The 24844-nt window shown below is 31.1% G+C and overlaps 1 protein-coding gene and 2 long non-coding RNA genes across 5 annotated transcripts in view; 2 read left to right on the forward strand and 1 right to left on the reverse strand.

The window, feature by feature from the left end:
* LOC114326943 (guanine nucleotide-binding protein G(o) subunit alpha) overlaps positions 1-24844 on the forward strand; it is a 395605-nt gene that overhangs the window by 259580 nt on the left and 111181 nt on the right. The gene's annotated exons all lie outside the window — the stretch shown is intronic.
* On the forward strand, positions 3052-5745 carry LOC126889751 (uncharacterized). Its single transcript, XR_007700165.1, has 2 exons — positions 3052-3382; positions 5287-5745. It is a non-coding gene; the product is annotated as an uncharacterized LOC126889751 (long non-coding RNA).
* On the reverse strand, positions 9979-11650 carry LOC126889754 (uncharacterized). The gene is made up of 2 exons (XR_007700166.1): positions 11318-11650; positions 9979-10437 (listed from the first exon to the last, which is right to left on the reverse strand). It is a non-coding gene; the product is annotated as an uncharacterized LOC126889754 (long non-coding RNA).

The following is a 24844-nucleotide window of genomic DNA, read 5'->3' on the forward strand; positions in this document are numbered from 1 at the left end:
GACATTTTGACAGTTGAAATTATGTCAAAGTGTCACGAGGGCAAAAATTCGATAGTAATTTTAGAGATCGAGTGCAATTTGTTGCGATTATTTCATGAATAAAACTGTTCAAAACCAAAATTTTATTGTAATTTATTTATGTAAGTACAAATTAGTACAATTAAACACACAGTTGTTATAAATATTTGACGATTGAAAGTCATCACTTTTATAATTTTTATAACATTAATTGTCATTAATGTCACCGAATGTATTTTTTCGTAGCAACGAAGGGCATCTGACGTAATATACTTAACGACGGAATATTATCAAAAATTATCAGTAGTAATTGCACAAGAGCTCTGAAATTATTGAATTTTTCCCGAGTGACACTTTGACAGTTTTAATTTTTGACAGAAATTATGTCAAAGTGTCACGAGAGCAAAAATTCTATATTAATTTCAGAGGTCGAGTGCAATTTGTTGCGATTATTTCATGAATAAAACTGTTCAAAACCAAAATTTTATTGTAATTTATTTATGTAAGTACCATTAAACACACAGTTTTTTTTAAATATTTGACGATTGAAAGTCATCACTTTTATAATTTTTAAAACATTAATTGTCATTAATGTCACTGAATGTATTTTTGCGTAGCAACGAAGGGCATCTGACGTAATATACTTAACGACGGGAGATTATCAAAAATTATCGATTTAATTCAGATTTCTGTAGCTTTCTATTGGTCAGAATCTCCTATGAATGAAATAATCGGGTATAATATCACAAGAGAGTGAGAATAAATTGAAAATAATGCGACAGTTTTTCGAAAATTTGTTGTCTGGCAATAGACACGAGAGCCCGCAGGGCTCGAGTGGCTATTGCCCAATGACAACAAATTTGAGTGAAAATGAAGCATTATTTTCTTATTTATTCTTACTGTCGTGTGATATTCGTAAGATTATTTTTTAATACGTATATTATGGATATTTTCTTAAATGTGACAGTTGTCAAAACTAGGAAACTGGTTGCCATTAAACAGAAACAATCTACTTAAAAAAATTCTATCGGTAATTTTCTACAGTAGATAATTCTCAGTATAATTTTAATCTGATTGGACAGAATTAAACACGTGATCAAATATCTTACTATACGATAGGAAGTTAAAATCATTAAAAAATAATCAGTTTAATTTTTATTTCTGTAGCTTTCTATTGGTCAGAATCTCCTATGAATGAAATAATCGCTGTACCTTTTATTTCCGTAGCTTTCTATTGGTCAGAATCTCTATGAATGAAATAATCAAAATTATCTATGAACATGAACTTGGAGAGAATAAATCTTGAACAACTAAAGCACAAACCATACATACTTATAGACGTTTCACGACCATGTTAATCTTTCGGATCGAATTAACGCCATCTCTTGATTGGAATGGGAACTAAATTGACAAATTTTAGTTACGTGAGAATTTCAAATTATAAATTTTGCGGGATTTTTTATGAAATTTCGCAGGAAATTAAAACAACAGAAAGACAATTCAATGTTTTATTCCATATTTTACTGAAAACTTCAAATATTCCAATTTGTTTTCAAAATAATAAACACTACTGCTATGTGTCACGTGAAAGCACTGATGTGTATCGAGTTGAATGAAAATTTTTGAAAGATCTTGTACATAGGATGACTGTTTAGATAAATATTACCTTATAATCTTTTACAAACTTCCAAAAATATATAGGTCCGAAATGTTGATGACACACTTGTCTATTGGAATAATAATATGTTTCAGGATCTAATATTGTTTTTTTAATGTGGAGAAACACAACACGGGATGATCAATGTAAACTAAAAATTCTACTCATAAAAATGGAGAGGAGGTTAATACACTTATTAAAATTGTGATTAAATCTAATTAAAAACGTAACACCACTATAATAAAATAATTAAGCCACAAACTGTAAAATAAAAAGTAAATAATAAATTAATTTAATTGTCAACTGTCAGTTGTTAAATATGACAAGAGAATTGACTGACAGCGACATCTCTGGATTGGAATGGTAACTAATTTGCTGTCTTGACCTTGACAATCACAAACCATACATACTTATAGACGTTTCACGACCATGTTAATCTTTCGGATCGAATTAACGCCATCTCTTGATTGGAATGGGAACTAAATTGACAAATTTTAGTTATGTGAGAATTTCAAATTATAAATTTTGCGGTATTTTTGATGAAATTTCGCAGGAAATTAAAACAACAGAAAGACAATTCAATGTTTTATTCCATATTTTACTGAAAACTTCAAATATTCCAATTTGTTTTCAAAATGCTAAACACTACTGCTATGTGTCACGTGAAAGCACTGATGTGTATCGAGTTGAATGAAAATTTTTGAAAGAATCTTGTATATAGGATGATTGTTTAGATAAATATTACCTTATAATCTTTTACAAACTTCCAAAAATATATAGGTCGGAAATGTTGATGACACACTTGTCTATTGGAATAAACTGTTTCAGGATCTATTATATTGTTTTTTTCAATGTGGAGAAACACAACACGGGATGATCAATGTAAACTAAAAATTCTACTCATAAACATGGAGAGATTAAATACACTTATTAAAATTGTGATTAAATCTAATTAAAAACGTAACACCACTATAATAAAATAATTAAGCCACAAACTGTAAAATAAAAAGTAAATAATAAATTAATTTAATTGTCAACTGTCAGTTGTTAAATATGACAAGAGAATTGACTGACAGCGACATCTCTGGATTGGAATGGTAACTAATTTGCTGTCTTGACCTTGACAATTTACGTGAAACGTCTATAAGTATGTATGGTTTGTGTTGACAATTTACGTGAAACGTCTATAAGTATGTATGGTTTGTGAACTAAAGCACAATCGAGTATTTTATTCTCCCTTTCAACCGCAGGAAAACAGTCAAAGATCGACAGGTTTCACAAAAGAGCGGTTTATTTAAATATTTGAGTACGTCTCTAATTGAAGGTTATACCAAAATTGAATACGAGGGTGATGACACAAATGATTAATAATGTATTGGGATAAACCGTAATCGTACCCCCTCCTAACTGCCAAAGTGTCATGGCCGCCGTCGGGACCTATTGTGCTGACATTTACAATGTTTACATATAGAAAAGTTTGTTTTTTTCTGCTTATAATGCCGTTTTCTAAAGATATTAGTGAACAAAATCGATTTGCTAACAATATTTAATATATTTTAAATGTGCTAAAATTGGATTCAACAGCAAAAGTCGCATAAATAACATATAAATAACGAATTTGTTCACCTATTACAAATGGGGTTATGTGGTTGTAACTGTTTATTTTGGGAATAAAATGAAAATGATCAATTAAACGACTGGAAAACTGTAAGTATTACAATTAAAACATGTTTATCCTATCACAAGAGTTCACTTCATTTTAAGAAAGCTAATTATTATTATACAATAGACATTTATAAACTGCCATGTACTTTTAAGGTTACTTTTGATCTGTTTTCAAAGCTTATGATTAAATGTTACCTCTTTATTAATTAGATTTGCCAACAAAAGATGCATGATTAAGGCCAAATGCAATTCCTTTGCTAAAGTCATAAAAAAAGTACCAATACAGTTAAAAAAATTATTTTAAAAAGGTCTCTCAAAAGACATGAAAATATACAACAACTCAAAAAACTAGAGAATGTAAAGAAAGCCAGGTTATTGGAAATGGAATTCCTGTTTAATTGAAAGCCAGTAAACTATCCAAGACTTTTCAGAATCAAATGTGTCAACTTGTAAAAACGATTCTTCTGAAATTTTTAGTAAAAACCAGATTATCCTCAAGAAAAATTCTGTTTAAGAGGATCGGTACGTATTTTCGGCTGCAATGCTATTCAAATGGGAATTCATTTTTTTCAAATCCTGAGAAAACTAATAAGTATTTTTGAAAAATTTAAACGCAGAATGAAAGATTACGTTATTAGCGAGGGCCGAAAGTCCCTGAGAACTTCTATAATGTTTATTTTAATAAGTTACAGGGGTGAAAAAACTAAGAGAAAATTTAGTGTGATTTTTAATTTCAAATATCTCATTCAAAATAAACTTTTTATTTATTCTAAGGGACTTTCGGCCCTCGGTAATAATTTAGTCTTTCATTCTGCGTTTAAATTTTTCAAAAATATTTATTGGTTTTTTCAGGATTTGAAAAAAATGAACACAATGCCGTGGTAATATTTTCCAAATCTGTCTTTGTCTTACAACGCACTCAACCGAATATAATATTGTCAGCATATATTGTCAGTCAGACACTGACAATCAGTGACAATTTTAAATATTTGACATTGCATCGGGAATATTTTGAGAAATTGATTAAATATTATTGATATATAGTGTATTTGATAAATAATTGATTTAAGACGTGAACTTAATAAAAAGTTATTTATTGTGTATTATTTGTGGAAGATCCAAGCAGAGAATACATCAGATATATCCTGTGATCCAAGTATTTTGTTGTTAGAGATGTTCAAAATTTTAAGCGTTCCAAAATAACAACATATTATTAAAAAATCACTTTAACACTTTTCCTCTTTTCTCGATTGATTATTAGTTTTTGTTGTACAAATAAATTATACAATCACTGAAAACATAGTTAGTGAAAAAATTATCACATTTATTAACTGAATTAATAATTTGCAATTATAAAAATAACAGTTATCCAAGAACATTCAAAAGCCATCTCTTTAAATTAATTATGACATTTTCAAGTAGAATGACATTCTAGTAATGTTTACATATCCACACCAGTGTGAATTTTACTACACGTAATTTGCCGTGTAAAGACAGAAAAAGTAGGGATACACGTTAAATATTTGCGAATTATGTACCCATAGCCTTAAGTGAGACTCAAAGTCATATTTGTGAATGTGTCATCTTTGAATGAAACAATTTTTTTACCTAAACAATTAAATGTATGGATCTAATTAAAAACAATGCTGAATCAAGTACAGTTACAGAAATACAATCCTTTGAACTTCTAAATGTGATTGTTGAAAGTGTTGAAATAGCTACTGCATAGGGATTCGAAAGGGATAGACTTGTTATGAACGCACTTGATCATGTACTTCTTACTGTTATAAAGTTGAAACAAAACTTATTTTATGCTTTTTTATCAGTCACTTTTAATTGTGTATCAACTTTACGTGGTACATCGTGCAAAAATTGCTAAAATGCAAACATTATATTTATTTTCTGTGTTACATTGGATACTATGATTGAATGTCTTCCTCTTTTAGATAGTGAAGTGAAGAACATCTTGAAGTTCCAATGATGTTTCAAGATGAGATAAATCGAAATAATGGTTGTATGTTAGAAGGACAGAGAATATGAAGAAATGTTATTGCTGCATATTTAGTGTAGTGAAATACAAACTTCAAACATTATAATATATTTTTTGATTTCAAACATTTCATATGATTATGAAAGAACATCTTTCTTTTTAAAACAATGAAGAAGTGAAGAACATAATAAAGTTCCAACGAAAATGATTCCAGATGAGGAAAATCGAAATAATGGTTGTATGTTACATGTATAGAGAATACGAAGAAATGTTATTGCTGCAAACTTAGTGTAGTGAATTAAAAACTTATTGTCAAATACAAATCAATTTATTTCATACTTTTATAATATATAGTGATATAATTTTATATGTGTTCAAATAAAAATATTAATAAATAAAATACAATAAACACAAATCATGTATATCTTACAATGAATTACAAAATCAAAAATTAATTACAAAAATATCAAAATAAATCTAAAATATTAAAAAGTTACATTTAATTTTTATAGTACCTACATACTTTGGTTGGTACTCTAATAATTTGGAGATCCATTAAAGTTTGTAGATGGAAATTGCAGGTATCTAAAAAATATAATAATATAAAGTAACTCAACAATCTCTTTTTAATTAGGGTAGCAGTTGATAAAGATGACCCTTGCTCGGGAAATCAAATGTATCTAAAAAAAAATTAAGTAACAGCTTTCTAACAAAACAATCTTAGCACTAAACGGAAACAAAGATACTGGTAAGTATTAAAACATTTTTTGAAAAATCTTTCTGAAAGTGAAAATAAAGACTTTTCTCTATGGGAACAACTAAAACTGGGCATGATTTACAAAAAAATGTATCCAGAACAAACTTCTTCTCTATAAGGCAATACTACGACAAGTCTGGATGTACAGGATTTAAATCTGGGGAACTGCCAGTAATACAAATATGCAAAAACTATTAAGATTCTAATCCGAAGTCTTTTATGATGTCCGATGTTTTTAGTACCACTACCAAATATCATGCTAAACTGAAAATTATAGGGTAAAAATCTGTCTGATCACCCAAACTTTTAAAAGCTGGATGCTTATCTGATCTAGTCCAGAGGCTGGTTTCGGTATTGCATCTATAAAATACTTAAATAGTAAGCATGGAAATTTTTATTATGGTCCGCCTTGAGGCAAACTAGGGCACTAGAGGGTTAAGAAAAGTTACAGATCTCTACACCACTGGGAAGTAGATAGTAGTTACTAATTTGTAAAAAAGTCAGAAATATGGTAATGTAGACTAAATTAATATAAATATGTAAAGAGTTCTCACCCCTGAGTGTAGTTCCCACTGTGTCATTTTTTATATCTGTCATATTGTTATAATGATAACAGATTGCATTAAAGTTAAAATAAAAAAGAATTAAAGAAGTTCATAAAAATATTCTATTTTTGAAAAAATATTTAAGTGCTTAAATACTTTTTTAGATAAAATATACATAAAATTTATTTTTTCTACAACTGTGTTAAAAATGCAACTTTCAGCACTCTATACAAGCGTTAAAAACGGTACCTTAAGGCACTAGTGCTTTAAAAATTTTATGGCACTGCAGTTCGTATTGACTGTATAGGCAATTTTGATGTAATGTCAAAAAAATATAAAAATGGAATGTCAGTTCAAGTAATAGTTATTTATGATATAAGTGTTAAAAGTACACGTTTAAGGCACGCATGTGAAAGTTTGTGCCTTAAAAATGTACTTTTTAACACGCATATCATACAATATTTTTTCTACAAACGTAATTACAGGACAATATCTACAAAAACTTTTACTTGAACTTGACTGACATTCCATTTTTATATTTTTGTGACATTACATCAAAATTGTCTATACGGTCAATACGAATTGCAGTGCCATAAAAATTTTAAAGCACTTGTGCCTTAAAGTAGCATTTTTAATGCTCTTATGGAGTGCTAAAAATTGAATTTTTAACACGGTTGTAGAAAAAAGTTTTTGTAGATATTATTCTGTAATTACGTTTGCAGAAAAAATATTGTATGATATGTGTGTTAAAAAGTACATTTTTAAGGCACTCATGTGAATTGCAGACTTTCACATGCGTGCCTTAAATGTGTACTTTTAACACTTATATCATAAATAACTATTAAAAAACTAACAGAAAATAGTAAAAATATTTGATTGAGCATAAGTAAAAAAGTCACTCTCTCAACCAATAAACATTTGTGATTAAAATTAATATACTTAATTGATTATAATATGAATGTGTTCTTGTAGAGTTTCATATAATAATTTCCATTTGACTAAAGAGACACAAGCTGGAATACTTAGGTCAATAATACTTAGGTATGAAACACCCTAAAAAATATGAACTTTTGCATTTGATAATTCAGAGAAAGATACAAGGTAAATGTGGTTCTGGTAGAATCTCACAATCATAGCTGAACAATCTAAGACCATAGTATGGAAAATCGACTCCATCATCATTAGTTAGAGCTGCTGTCAATAAAGCCACAATAGCGAATATGGTAGCCAATATGATATCCAACAATTGATAACAGTCATGGAACTACAAAATGTATTATTTCAAAGTGTTTATGGGATAAAATTAGTAAGAGTGACATGATACCTAACAAAAATTTGATTCAGAAGATTTAACATAAAACTTGTAATTCTCTTATACTAAACTCACAATAAGGATGCACCAGAAATAAACAACCCAAGACATGTTGAATGATACAAATAGCACTCCCGAATCATGATTTACAATGTATAAACTTTGTAAATCATGATTTGTGAGTGCTCCTCATAACATTCATCATGTCTTGTGTTTGTTTCTTTCTAGTGCATCTTTATTGTGATTTTAGTATTATAATTATATACAGTGTGTCCACGGTTGGGGTGCCCAAGAGGAAAAACTTTTTTATTTTCAATTTTAGCGAAAAATGTCATTATTGATAAAAAGTTTTGCTTGTTCTAAAACCCCATAAAACGAAATAAAATTCAAGTTTTTTAAATCCTGCTTAATTTTGTAGCCAATTTTATGTAAATCCCTATTTTATGTAAATTTTTGCACTAAGTTTGAAATCTTAACAATAATCTAGTGTTGCCAAGCCACAATGTAGCTTAGTAACTATCAACTTCGATAAATAATTTGCGAATTGTCAATTTTTTTGACAATGTTAAGCTATCAATAAAGAATTTATCTTGTGATAAATTTCATTATTAAAATTGTTGTATTAATAATTATTTAATTAATAAATAATTGGATGATTCAAGGAGAACGACAAAGTCTGGCTTCGTAATCCAGAGAAGTGAAAGGGTTGTTCTCCCAAGTTATTATTGTTACAATTTCGAACTTAGTGCAAAAATTTATAGGGATTTACATAAAATTGGCTATAAAAATAAGCAGGATTTGAAAAACTTGAATTTTAGTTCATTTTATGGGGTTTTAGAACAAGCAAAAGTTTTTATCAAGAATGACATTTTTCGCTAAAATTGAAAATAAAAAAGTTTTTCCTCTTGGGCACCCCATCCGTAGACACACTGTATTACTATTTTTATAATAAAAAGATTATAGTTTATAAAATGTGATGCTGTATATGATTTCAAATATTAATCTTTTCTATTACCATACAAAAAAAATATTGCCTTTACTCAAAAACATTTTATTTATCATAAAATTTTTAAAGATATATTTAAAAAGTTCATAAATATTAATATTAATTTATACAAAAACATTAAATATTTTAGTTTTACTGGTTTATGGCTGTAAGGTGTCTCTGAATATTTTTCACTCTTTTATAAGATGTTTCGAAAATTGAAATATCTCTGAAAGTTTTTAATATTTAAAATCAGTTTTCATAAATTTATCATCGGTGAATATTAGAGATCTTAAGTTCACAGTGGCACAAACAACTGAAAATATCTTCTGCAAGTGGAAGAAGACTAACATACATTTTACATACATTAATTGTTTTTATTTATTTGGTTGGATCTATCTATGTGTACTCAAGCTTTAGCTATCTTCATTGTAAGAATTTTAAGTTTAGCGTGATATTTGGTAGTGGTACTAAAAAAATCGGACATCATGAAAGACTTTGGATTGGAATCTTTGTAGTCTTTGCATATTATGTGTTACTGGCAGTTCCCCAGAATTAAATCCTGTACATCCAGACTTGTAGTAGTATTGCCTTATAGAGAAGAAGTTTGTTCTGGATACATTTTTTTGTAAAGCATACCCACTTTTAGTTGTTCCCATAGAGAGTAGTCTTTATTTTCACTTTCAGAAAGATTTTTCAAAAAATGTTTTAATACTTACCAGTATCTTTGTTTCCGTTTAGTGCTAAGATTGTTTTGTTAGAAAGCTGTTACTTAATTTTTTTTAGATACATTTGATTTCCTGAGCAAGGGTCATTCATCTTTATCAACTGCAACCCTAATTGAAAAGAGATTGTTGAGTTACTTTATATATTTTTTAGATACCTGCAATTTCCATCTACAAACTTTAATGGATTTCCAAATTATTAGAGTACCAACCAAAGTATGTAGGTACTATAAAAATTATGGGTTACTTTTTAATATTTTAGATTTATTTTGATATTTTTGTAATTAATTTTTGATTTTGTAATTCATTGTAAGATATGCATGATTTGTGTTTATTGTATTTTATTTATTAATATTTTTATTTGAACACATATAAAATTGTACCACTATATATTATAAAAGTATGAAATAAATTGATTTGTATTTGACAATAAGTTTTTAATTCACTACACTAAGTTTGCAGCAATAACATTTCTTCGTATTCTCTATACACGTAACATACAACCATTATTTCGATTTTCCTCATCTGGAATCATTTTCGTTGGAACTTTATCATGTTCTTCACTTCTTCATTGTTTTAAAGAGGAAGATGTTCTTTCATAATCATATGAAATGTTTGAAATAAAAAAATATATTATAATGTTTGAAGTTTGTATTTCACTACACTAAGTATGCAGCAATAACATTTCTTCGTATTCTCTGTCCTTCTAACATACAACCATTATTTCGATTTATCTCATCTTGAAACATCATTGGAACTTCAAGATGTTCTTCACTTCACTATCTAAAAGAGGAAGACATTCAATCATAGTATCCAATGTAACACAGAAAATAAATATAATGTTTGCATTTTAGCAATTTTTGCACGATGTACCACGTAAAGTTGATACACAATTAAAAGTGACTGATAAGAAAGCATAAAATAAGTTTTGTTTCAACTTTATAACAGTAAGAAGTACATGATCAAGTGCGTTCATAACAAGTCTATCCCTTTCGAATCCCTATGCAGTAGCTATCTCGACACTTTTAACAATCACATTTAGAAGTTCAAAGGATTGTATTTCTACTGTACTTGATTCAGCATTGTTTTTAATTAGATCCAAACATTTATTTGTTTAGGTAAAAAATTTGTTTCATTCAAAGATGACACATTCACAAAATTATATTTATATATATGACTTTGAGTTTCACTTAAAACAGAATTTTTCTTGAGGATAATCTGGTTTTTACTAAAAATGTCAGAAGAATCGTTTTACAAGTTGACACATTTGATTCTGAAAAGTCTTGGATAGTTTACTGGCTTTCAATTAAACAGGAATTCCATTTCCAATAACCTGGCTTTCTTTACATTCTCTAGTTTTTTGAGTTGTTGTATAATTTTCATGTCTTTTGAGAGACCTTTTTAAAATAATTTTTTTAACTGTATTTGTACTTTTTTTATGACTTTAGCAAAGGAATTGCATTTGGCCTTAATCATGCATCTTTTGTTGGCAAATCTAATTAATAAAGAGGTAACATTTAATCATAAGCTTTGAAAACAGATCAAAAGTAACCTTAAAAGTACATGGCAGTTTATAAATGTCTATTGTATAATAATAATTAGCTTTATTAAAATGAAGTGAACTCTTGTGATAGGATAAACATGTTTTAATTGTAATACTTACAGTTTTCCAGTCGTTTAATTGATCATTTTCATTTTATTCCCAAAATAAACAGTTACAACCACATAACCCCATTTGTAATAGGTAAACAAATTCGTCATTTATATGTTATTTATGCGACTTTTGCTGTTGAATCCAATTTTAGCACATTTAAAATATATTAAATATTGTTAGCAAATCGATTTTGTTCACTAATATCTTTAGAAAACGGCATTATAAGCAGAAAAAAACAAACTTTTCTATATGTAAACATTGTAAATGTCAGCACAATAGGTCCCGACGGCGGCCATGACACTTTGGCAGTTAGGAAGGGGTACGATTACGGTTTATCCCAATACAGTGATATATTTGACTTGTGTTGCCAATATCATTATCATTTTTATTTAATTATTTATTATCGATCAATGTATCATTTATTATTCTTTATTATTTGAATTTAAATATAAACGTACTAATGGTAGGGGAGCAAAGTATGCTAAATGTGCAGTCACTCGAGCGTTATGGGGACCTATTGGGTTGTGAAGAGTAGGTCCTAAAACCAAAAAAAGTTAAGTAAAGTTTTCCATTTTAGTAGGAGCTTGCCATTTTTTAATTTAATTTTCCATTTCCAACAATCGTTTTTTCCGATTATAACGCCATCTATCCATAATTCGAAAAAATGTTTCGAATAAAAGTTGCTTATTTTTACGTAAGAAATCCAAATCTGCAATAAAAAAATGGGGTCTCCTATTTAAGATTTTAAAGTAACCCCCCACCCCATCTCCGTTAGGGGTCGCGTTTAGTGCCATTTGATAGATTTTTTAAAAAAAATTGAATAAGTGTATTTTACAGTTTTTCGATCTGATGTTTATTTCGCGAAATATCGCGGGATTCGTATTTAAAATATTAAATTTACCCCCCACCCCTCTCCGTGGGAAGTCATGTTTGGTATCATTCGATAGATTTTTAAAAAATATTGAGCACATATTTTTTAGTTTTTCGATCTGTCATTCATTTCGCGAGATATTCGCTTTTCTCTTGTGAAATTTTGGGACTCCCCCATTTCCTTACGCCCGGCTCAAATCGTCAGATTTTTGAAATATACACTCTTTTGCACATACTTAACTTACCATATCTTAATCTCACAATTTCGAGTTTTTTTAAAGATAGATTTTTTTCTTCGGGCCCCCCTTAACGAACTCCCCTGTGTTAAGAGCCAATATATGGTAGAGGTACATCTGCAGGGTACCAGATTTCTCCCCATATGATAATCTGACGCGCTCGAGTAACTGCAAAAATCCCCGCTTGGGCTCCCCTACCATAATTATTAATCATTATGTCAAATCAAAGAGTGATATTTTGGCCTAACGGTAATAGTAGTTCTCTTATTAAGAGAAGTAGGGTGAATCTGATACATTTCTAAGACTTTTTTCTTAATTATAGATGATTTATTTTCTCTACAGAGGATTTTATCACCAGAGAATTCGCGTCGTTGTTAAACTTTTCGATTTTATAGGCTTATCCAGTTATAATCCAGAGAAATAAGGTTTTTGTCGGTACACTTGAGCAGCCAGGTTGCAAATGGATTTTTTGGGTTCTATATACCTAATACATTATAAATACAAAAATGCCCGTCACAGTTCGGACGAGAAACTTAGTTATTAACAAATAAGGTTCAAAAATGGCAGTTTTTTCGTTTAAATCGCTACAGGTAAAAATAGGGTAATTAAATATCTTATTTTATAATATTTTTCTTTTTGTAGATGAGCCAAGGTTTAAAATGGCACTTTCTGAATTTTGGTCCGATCCTTTTTTGTTTCGGAAAGTGCAAGATAAGACTAAAATTTCAAAAATAAAAAATGTGCTATAACTTTTGCGAAAATGGCCTTAAGCCATTTCATAAAGCACGAAAAGTTGAGTCAAACATTCTGTATAATGCACAAAAATTTTTAAGACGATTCGTCAATTAGTTTAAATTTTATTCAATTTGTTTATCGCAAAGAGCTTTTTTTCGCAATGTTATTGTTCAGAAAATAATAATGACATAGCAATTCTGTGGAAACCACATGCAAGAATAATATTTATATTTTTAAAGTATTGAAAAAAAAACATTAAAAAGTCGGTTTAATCACTCGAAAAAAGTTTAGTAAAATAGAGTCATTTTTGGCTTCTAAACAATTTGAATAACTTTGTTAATATTGACTATAGAGTAAATCTACTTTAGGATTTCAAAAGCTGGTATTTTTATACGAATTTTCAGAAAAAAACTTTTTGCCTAGGTTAATTAGGTTCAAAGTTAGCCACTTTTATTATTTAATTCGCAGTTACTTCTATATACATCAAATTATCCTGTAGCAGTGTTAGTTACCATACTACTCCGAAACGGCTTGGCCGAATTTTATAAAATTTTACACGTTTATCCTGTAGGACGTTGAAGAGGTTTTAATCTATTTTTTATACCCATAAGTTATAAGGGGGGTTGCCCCCTGTCATTTCTTTTATTTTTTTGGACAAAATTATCTACCTTAATTTTATATTATGTAGAATTAAAAAATACATACAACCCTTAATTTTCACTCTTCTATCACCAACCCCTATTTGTTAATAGCCATCTATATATTTACATCTATAAATTTCTCCTGTCACAGTGTTAGTTTCCATACTCCTCCGAGACCGCTTGACCGATTTTTATGAAATTATATATGTATATTCGGTAGGTCTTAGAATCGGTCGTAATCTATTTTTCATATCCCTGAGTGATGAGGGGAGTTCCCCTTAACATGTTGTAATGTTAGGTGGGGTTGTGTGTACATAACGTACTCTATACTATAAGACTACGAGTACATACAAATTTAAAAAATTATGATCAAAATCCATCAACAAGTTCCAGCGATATTAATCGCAGCATATGTTTGCAGAATCAGTTTCATTTTTTGAGTGCACGTATTTTAGTAATTCCCTCCACCGACCACGAATTAATTCCGTTCGGACGCCATTTTTAAAGCTTTATTAACCACTCTGTTGAGGTTCAAAGTTTACTTAAACATTTACACATAACCTATATATCTTCTACTTCAAAATGGCTCTAGTTAGGTTGCTTAATTGTTATAAACAAAGTAGCCGTCAATTAAATAAAAAAAGTGGCTAACTTTGACCGTAATTAACCTAGGCGAAAAGTTTTTCTTTGAAAATTCGTATAAAAATACCAGTTTTTCAAATTCTATTGTAGTTTTAGCCTACAGTCAATATTAACAAAGTTATTCAAATTGTTTATAAGTCAAAAATGACTCTATTTTAGTAAAATGTTTTCTGAGTGATAAAATGACTTTTTAATGATTTTTTAAATGCGTTGAAAATATGACTATTCTTCTTTCATGTTGTTTTCACAGAATTGCTGTATCATTATTATTTTGAACAATAACATTGCGAAAAAAAACTCTTTGGGATAAACATATTGAATAAAATTTAAACGACGCTTAAATTTAATTGACGCATCGTCTTAAAATTTGTTGTGCATTGTATGGACTGTTTGACTCAACTTTCCATGCAATATTAAAGTCCTAAATTCATTTTCGCAAAAGTTATAGCAAATTTTTTATTTTCGAAATTTTAGTTTTATTTTGCAATATCCGAAGCAACAAATAATCGGACCAAAATTCAAAAAACGCTATTTTAAACCTAGGCTCGACTACTAAAAGAGAAATATTATAAATAAGACATTTAATTACCCTATTTTTACCTGTAGCGATTTAAACGAAAAAACTCTCATTTTTGACCCTTATTTGTTAATAACTAAATTTCTCGTCCAAACTGTGACGGGCCTTTTTGTATTTATAATGTATTTATATAGTACCCAAAAAACCCATTTGCAACCTGGCTGCTTAAGTGTCCCGAACATGGTATATTTTTGCCTTATTTCCCTGGTGTATTAGGGATGGCGGTTATTGACAAAACACCGGTTTTCGGTTATACCGGTTTTTTCTACCTACGGTTTAACCTGGAGGTTATAACCGGTCAAAAAAAAACGGTTATTCCATAAACCGGTGTTCGGTTTTTTTATTCATAGCCAATACCCAATAGCATTTACATTGGGCTTTATTTTGCGATACTCCATTCGAATCGATATCAGTCTATATCAGTATAGAAATCAGTCATCAGTGTTGTGAAATCGGTATCAGTCAGCTGAAAAATTTCTCATTTACGCGCGGGGAGCGAAAAATGTTCCCATTTTTTCTCTGAATTCAGTATTTTTTCCACTTATCCGGTTTTTCACCCGTTATTACTTTAAAAAGAAAAAACCGGTTATAACCGGGTCAAAGAAACAACCGGAAAAACCGATTATTGCCGAGGAAAAAACCGGTTTCAGGTTATAACCGGTAGGTTCTTCCCGTCCCTACTATCCAGTGCATACGCAGATCCATAGATCCAGTGTTGGCGGTGATATTTTGTCCAAATCTGTCTCTTCGATCCGTTCTGTGTATGTACATGTATTTGGTTTTCACTTCATTGATGAGAAGTCCAACTTTTACTACAACTACAGACAGTTTGGAGTTTCCGTGAAATCCATGTCGTCCGCGTATGCTAACAGCAACTGTGGACTGTATGGCGTTAGTAGTTCGGTATTTATTTCGGCTGTTCTCAACGCCTTTTCTAATACGAGATTAAAAAGTAGCGGTGATAAAGCGTCACCTTATTTCAATATTTAAAAACTGGCGGATAGCTTATTGTTTAAGAGGTACTTTAGATACTTCACCCTCTATGCAAACTGGTCATTTAAATGAGTTTCTTGGGTATATAGAGGGCTCCGCCATCGCATTCCACACTTGTTGATTTCTCTCCACTGTATCAAAGGCTTGCTGGGTCTATAAAAAGTTTATGTACTACTCTGTTAATTTTCAGCCTTTCTCTAGCCCGCCGTTACACGCGTCTTCTATTGTGACGTGGTTGCACGCGTATGAGCGTCGCCCTCACCTACATAAATTCGACTTATTTCGAGGAAGAATGAATGTCAACATGTATAAATATAAAATGGGTTGTACTCACATATTATGGAAAGTCTCGTAAACCATTTTTTTTATTAATTTAACAAAACAAAAGTAAAAATAATATAGATCAAAAGCAAGTTTTCTTAATTTTCAATTTCAGCAAGCCACTGAAGAAATTAACGTTCTTTACGCGAATTAATTTTACTAAAAATACAAATTAAAATTAACAACTGTTCTGAAGCTATTTCTTTGTGGCATTTATGTAATTAACTATTAATATTTTGTATTTTGATAACGACGTCCGAGGTGGAATTCGAAACGTCAATAAAATCAATTTTTCAAATTAAATTGTGGCTTATTTCCCAATTAGAATAGGTAAATTTAAAAATGGGTTCTTAACCAGTGACGCACCTAGAATTTTCCTCTGGGGGGGAGGGGGTTTGCTTGGGCACCGAAAGTTTTTTGTATTATTTGTGAAAGACAAGTTACATTTTCCTACTCTCTTTTATATATATTTCTATATGCTCTGGGCGGGATTTTAACCCCCAAACCTCCCCTCGGTGTGCCACTGTTCCTAACCTAATCCAAACAATAATATTTTAATTAAACCTACCTAAATATTAAATAAAAACCTAAAAGTTTCTTTGAGATAATAGAAACGTGATTTCACTGTGATTGCACGCGCAGTGAGGAATTCCCTCACTTGAAGAGGCATGTCTCTTCTTTCAACTATCACACAGCACACTGACCGCCTGGCCTGAAATATTCTATAACTTTTTCATACCCTCTCATGAACCATGCTAAAGGCATTCCTGGGTGCTTAAGGTTATCGTATTAGTTTACACAATTTCATTGGTTATAAACAAATATGGTGAGGGATTCCCTCATAGCGCGTGTAATGGCGGGCTTGTCTCAGTTTACAGTTGGTTCAGAAACTGATTAGTAACCCATTAAGAAAGTATGTAGGTCCAGTCCGATTGACCGTCTATTCCCGTATGATCGAAAATTATATTCAATAATAAAGTTTTTTTATTGCGTTTTAAATATCCTTTCGAATATTTTGGCAGTTTATTCGAATAAACAATGTGTGGAAATATGAAAACTATTGTCACTTAACGCGATTATATTTAAGAAGCCTCCTAATTCCAGTGCCTGTGTTTTTTAGTTCCATACGTACGTAGCCATATACCTATTTATTCTTTTACATTCTGCCACTTACTCTTTATCCTCGTTTTTTATTTACTTCCATTCATTTCATTATAAAACGTAGCAAGTTTTTTTTCCATTCGACAAAGTTATGATAGTTCTGAACATATTTTATTTGTTTATTATAATTATTTTATTTTTTATTCTTAACACCTTAATGTATATTTATTACTATTTAATCTATTGATTTTCATCATTCTTTATTATTTTTCTTTAATCTTGTTTCCTTATTCCTGTAGTTAAATCAAAAAGATCTTCATATTTTTGTACATATTCCATTTTCAGACGACAACAGCAAAGCAAACAAATCGAAAAAGTTAATGATCAGTAAAACAAAGATTTGATTGTGCATACAATATTAATACCTATGAGTTTCTATGTATTTACTAAATTTACCAGATAATCTTTTAATCTCGACCAACTTTTATAATTAGCTATATTTGTGTTTGCTAAACTTTAACGCAATATTGTATCATTCATTATAGCAAACAGATAAAAATGAGGTAATTAACATCTGCAGTCTACATTTTTGTTACTTTGATCGACAAAAGGTTTGAAGGTCTGCTTGAGACTAACGGTATTTAAATAAATTTTTTCTTCATGTGCCATCTTAATTGAAAGTTATTGATTACCTAAAGACTTTTAAACATCGAAAATTATCTTATCTGGACAGAGGTGTAACCAGAATGGTTCTAAGGGGTGGGGGGGTTACAACTACTTGATGGTCTCTCGGGAGTATGGAATAGTAATGGTGTTGATTAGGCGTATAGAGCTCAAAGTACATCCAAATGGGGGGGTTACCCCCCTTCTGGTTACGCCTATGTATCTGGAACAAATTATGAGAGGAAATCGATATAGAATACTAGAACTGATCCTTATGAAAGGAAAACTAGAAGGCCGTGGAAGTGTAGGAAGAAAATAAGTTTCTTCTAGAACAGTGATTCCCAAAGTGGTCCAGGTGGACCCCCAGGGGTCCACGAGAGACTCAACGGGGGTCTACGTTGGCGTGAAATAAAAATGGGGGTTCACAAGTTGTAAGTGGGGGTCCACGAAAATTTTATAGTGATTTGGTATTTATTTAAACAAGCATTTTTTTATCGTAAAATATCAATGGAAAAAAATAATGTTTTAATAGTAGGGACTTAAAAATGTCATTAAAAAATATATTATGACAAGTTATTTTGATTAAAAACAAGTTTTTGATCAAATTTTACTGTGTAGAAAACTTTAAAATGCCGTTTTTCACAGGGGTCGAAGGGTGCATGTTTAACAAGGTTTTACTTACTTTTTGAATAAGTTTTAGAGTTTCTGGATAGTAAAGATCCAGATTTAAAGGAAAACCTGATCAAATGAAAAGCAGACATCATCGCGTTTTTGACAGATTTGTTCAAAAAATTTAATGACATTAACTTGCAGTTACAAGGGGGTAACCTAAATTTAATAAAAACAAAGAGTGTAGTTTCGGCTTTTCTTGGAAAATTGAAATTTATGAAGCAAGATATTAGTGACGCGAATTCTCACAGTTTCCAAACTTGTCACATACAGCATGTCTTGATGAAGATATTCAGACATACGTTCAATATTTAAATGCGCTGCATGATGACTTCAAAAACAGATTTAAAGATATTTTGATAATGGAAATACCACCATGGGTCATAAATCCATTTGATGAAACGGAAGTGGCGGATGTGGTATTACAAGAGGAACTACTAGAGCTCAGCACCAATGAAGAACTGAAGGTGCAATTTAAAAAAGGCTATCAAACATTTTGGCTGCAGGCAGAAACACCTGAAAAATATCCTGGGCTGTGGGAAATTGTGAGAAAACTTTTGATAGCGTTTACCTCGTCATATCTTGTCGAAAAAAGTTTTAGTGTCGTTACAAACCTATTAACAAAAAAAAGGAGCGCATTAAACATTACATAACGGGGAGATTTGCGGTTAATCCTTACAAAACTGAAGCCAAATATTGATAATTTGCTGTCAATCCCTCCCATTAAAATTATGGGTATTTTTTTATTATTGATTTGCATATTTAAAGTTACATAACGTTATTAGTGTTTCATTTTAATTCTTTTAAATCTGTTATCATTATCATTTTAATAAATAGATCGTAAGAAAATATACCTACTATTTTTTCTTTATTTTTACCACTTCGAATTTGGCACTATTTTCGAAGACGAAGAACAGGAGTTACCGATGTAATTTCCCGAATTGCCACCCTGAAATGGAACTTGGCCGTACACGTCGCCCGAATCAGTGATGGGAGGTCGACGAAGAGATTATTTGAGTGGATGCCGAGATTAGACAAAATAAGTAGAGGAAGACCACCTACTCATTGGACTGACGATATCAAGAAAATGTCAAGAAATTGGATGCAAAGTGCCCAAAATAGAGCACAATGGACAAAAATTAGGGAGGCCTATGTCCAGCAGTGGACGCAAAGAGCTGGGTGATGATGAATGATGATGAATTTAGGGTTGGAACTCACCCGCGACGCCAATTTCCATCGTTAGATCTTCACATTTTTGGGACGAGTTTTGGGAATATGGTAAAAATGTAGCAGCAGGGGACCACCGAAACCAGTAAATTGTTAAAGTGGTCTACGAGAAAAAATAGTTTGGGAACCTCTGTTCTAGAAGAAAACAAAGCAATTACTGCGATACATAAAATAATTAATCCTTTTATAAAAGATAAAAAACTATTTGCATTCGTAAAAGTCTTAAGACAAAGTGATTCTCTGATTCAATATACAGTGCGCTGGAATAAGTGTTACCCCCCCCCCTTATTAACTTATTTATTTTTAGCACTTAAGCAAAACGCTCGGACAGGTCGATTTTTAAAATAATTATAGTATATTATAGCATCAATGTTTCGAACTTTACGGGTGACAGGCACAACTTTGATTTTTTTAAGGGAAAGTACATCATGTGACACCTTATTTAAAAGCTTTTGAAGTACTGATTACAAAAATGTATAATACAGTATTATCGATTAATGATTATTTTAATAAGACACAGGGGTGAAAAAAAGAGAAAATTTGGTCTGATTTTTAATTTCAAATAAATCACTCAAAAGAAACTTTTTGTTTATTCTAAAGGACTTTCGGCCCTCGGTAGTAATGTAATCTTTCATTCTGCGTTTAAATTTTTCAAACATACTTATTAGTTTTCTCAGGATTCGAAAAAAATAAATGCGTTTAAAAATAATTCGAACGAAATTTTGCACCTACACTCTTAAAGAGGATTAAAGTGTATATTTTTGTAATCAGTATTTAAAAAGTTTTTAAATGAGGTGTCACATTATGTACTTTCCTATTTAAAAAAAAATCAAAGTTGTGCCTGTCATCTGAAGAGGGATCGCGTAAAGTTCGAAACATTGATGCTATAATATACTATGATTATTTTAAAAATCGACCTGTCCGAGCGTTTTGCTTATGTACTAAAAATAAATAAGTTAATAAGGGGGTAACACTTATTCCAGTGCACTGTATAAAGTGTTAATCAAGGATACAAAATATGGACAACTCAACTAAAATCTGTTAGCTATGCCGATGATTAATTAACAGAAAATTAAGCTTAATTATAAGCCTTCACAGAATTGTACACCAATTTTACACTACTACGGCCAAGAAAACGATTGTTAAACTCTTTTTGAACCCAAGGAATATTCTTCTTCTTCAAGTGCCATCTCCGCGACTGAGGTCGGCAATCATCATAGCTATTCGGACCTTGGAGACGGCTGCTCTGAAAAGTTCGTTTGATGTACATCCGTACCATTCTCTCAGGTTGCGCAGCCACGATATTCTGCGTCTCCCTATGCTTCGTTTTCCTTGAATCTTTCCCTGCATAATGAGTTGGAGCAAGTTGTATCTCTCTCCACGTGTAATATATCCGAGATATTCCAATTTTCTGGTTTTAATTGTATTTAAGACTTCCATTTCTTTATTCATCTTTCTCAGAACCTCTTTGTTTGTGACGTGTTCTGTCCATGATATTTTTAGAATTCTTCTATATACCCACATCTCGAATGATTCCAGTTTTTTCATTGATGCCGCATTTAAGGTCCAAGCTTCCATTCCGTAAAACAGAGTCGAGAAAACGTAGCACCTAGCCAATCTTATTCTTGACTCTAACCTTAGATCTCTTGTACAGAGCACTTTTCTCATTTTGTTAAAATTCGCTCTAGCCTTTTCTATTCTAATTTTAATCTCCTGGAAGTAATCATTTGTGGAGTTGATCATTGTTCCAAGATATGCATATTGGTCTACTTGTTCGACGTTGGTTCCGTTTATGAGGAGATTCTCGTTATTTCTTCGAGTTTTAGATATTCTCATAAATTTTGTCTTCTTGATGTTCATTGTTAAACCGTATTCTTGGCTATATGTCGCTATTCTGTTAACCAGTCTCTAAAGATCTTCAATATTTTCGGCTAAGACGACAGTGTCATCCGCATATCTAATATTGTTAATGGGAACTCCGTTCACCTTTATTCCAGCCGTTTCACCCTCAAGAGCTTGTTTTAAGATCTCTTCCGAGTAGGCATTAAAGAGAACTGGAGACAATACGCATCCCTGTCTCACCCCACGTCTAATTTCAATTTCCTCTGACAACTGTTCGTTAACACGTACTTTTGCTCGCTGCTTATAGTATAAATTAGATATGATCCTGAGGTCATTGTAGTCTATCTTCTTTAATTTCAGGGCATTCATTAATTGTTCATGTCGTACTTTATCGAAAGCTTTATTATAGTCAATAAAACAGACATATATGTCTTGACTGACGTCTAGGCACCTTTGTATTAGGATATTAACTGAGAAAAGAGCTTCACGCGTTCCTAGGCTTTTGCGAAACCCAAATTGTGTATCATTAATATCTATATCCAATTTATGATATATTCGGTTATGGATGACTTTCAGTAGCAACTTCAGCACATGGGACATCAAGCTGATGGTGCGGTAATCGGCGGATTCTCTTCCGTTTTTCTTTTTGGGGAGACAAACAAAGATCGACGTTAACCATTCTTTGGGTAATACGCCTGAGCTACAAATTTGGTTCAAGGAATATTAAAAAGCATAAAATGACAGTTATACCTATACAGAAAAAAGAGGAAGAAGATGGAGGACATAAGAAAATTCAATAAGTTTAAAGGAATCTCATCTTCATTCGCATCAATGGGTATAAATATACACAAGATAAGATAGAGAAGGTAAGAGATTCTCTATTTACTATATCTGAGACGAAAGAAAAAAAAGCATGTAGCGGCATCGCCAAAAACAATACGAATAGATATAATCATGGTTGACTAGTTAAACAAAAAGCTTATTGATTACTGATATACCTACAGCCACATGATTGTATAGGATAAAAATCAATACTTATCTCTTAAGGCTAACATACAAAAACAATTTTTATAGATATTTATAACTCTGTAGTAGAAATCGATGCTATATATATACTATATACTGTTATATTCCTAATTGATATAAGAAATAAAAGTTTATAATTATAAATTAAAGTCAAATTAAAATAAAGGTTTTCATTTTTCTCGACCACGGGCATGTAAATTTGGAACACCCTGTATAAAACAAATTATGTATAGGTAGCTGTTAAGAGAGTGATTCGGAGAAGTGTTTACGAACCGCGGAAACAATACGACTCAAATAAACAATTAGAGTGATGTGTACAAAGAAAGTGTTCGCGGAAGGATTTGTCATTAACCACCGCTAACTAATACTCTAGTGCAGGGGTTCCCAACCTTTTATGTCTGGCTACCCACCTTCTGATGTTTTTTCATATTCGCGACCCATCCCTCACCTATGATGATATAAATGTACGTTATTCAGCTACTGTAAGAGCCTCGCCGCGACCCACCTGAAATCCGCCTGCGACCCACTAGTGGGTCGCGACCCACCGGTTGGGAAACGCTGCTCTAGTGAATAATATAATAGGTCATTAAATTTGTAAATGTTGTATTAATGTAGAAAGTAAAATTGAAATGGGGAATATTATTTTTTCTTGAAATCCATTAAGATATTTAGAAAAAAGAAAGTTGCTTGGGATTGGTTGATTTTTGAATGCTGGAAGGGGTAATTTGGAAGTAGGAGAATGGATGAGAGATGTGTGGCAGAAGGTTTTTGGCGATTGAAAGGCGAAGGCCAGTTTTCGAGAGGTGTGTACAAAAAAGTGAAACGCCGGTATAGTTAGTTTGTTGTTGAAATTTAAAAAGTTAGATATCGTGGAACGAGTGTTAGGCCGAGTCGAGATAAGATATAACTCCTTGAGTCTAGAGTATCCCGGTTTTTGTTGAAGTGTTTGAAAAAGGTAGAACACGGCATCAGGAGAAGGCAGGAACGAGGGCGGTACGAGGCGTAGTTTTCAGAAAGGAGCAGAGGCTTTACTGGGAAACTGGTACGAGTCGTTTGATCGCAACCCAAGATAGGAGGAAACGTTGTTTTGTGTGAAGACATTGTCAAATCATCAGTAAAGGTCAGTCTATTTTGTTGTGACATGTATGTATGGTTTATGTATTAAATACCACATTGAAAATTGAGGCACACAATCATTATGAAAAATTTTTTCATCAAACCTAAATCAATTTGTCACTGATAAATCATAATAGTTCATTTTAAATAAAATAACTTTGGAGACAAAAAGAAATAAGACTCCCATGTTTGTAAATGTTGTAGTAAATAAAGATAGAAAGATAAGATATAAGAAATATTAAGCATTGAGTGCCATTTAGATAAAATAAACGATTTTATAATTTCTAATTGAAATTCATATGTGTGTATTATTTTACTCTCTTTTATCTATCCCGATTAGGAATCCACTGAGAAATATTTTGAATCCACGAAAGTAAGTAATTGATATTATAATTTAGCCCTGAGATTGACACTATATTGGTATTTAATCTGTTTGATTAATGAGATAATAATTAATTAATTAATTAATTAAAATAAATTACATCTGAACAGCATCAGATTTCAAAAATAAGATCACAACAATACATAACATGACTTTTTGTTGCCTGTACGACAGAAGTTTTTTAATTTTTCAAATCATTTTCTGAAATGGTATATGGTATACTGTATACTAGACGAAGCAATAAAGCACTAAAATCGGCCTTACCTCCGAAAAAAAAGGCCAAGACGGATCTTAATAATTCTTTTTGCATTCGATTCGTGAATGCGCCAGGAAACTTTGTGAACAGGAGCCATGATATAATATTGAAAAACTGCATACAAAAAAATGCATTCTTAAAGTGCATCTCAAACAGACAATAAAAAAAATTCAGAACTCGTCAATTATCGGCGGAAATGAGTTCAATTTTGTTACTCGGAGGTTTTTGGGGTCGCTGAA

This window comes from Diabrotica virgifera, chromosome 1, assembly GCF_917563875.1.
Source record: "Diabrotica virgifera virgifera chromosome 1, PGI_DIABVI_V3a".
NCBI classification, from domain to species: domain Eukaryota; kingdom Metazoa; phylum Arthropoda; class Insecta; order Coleoptera; family Chrysomelidae; genus Diabrotica; species Diabrotica virgifera.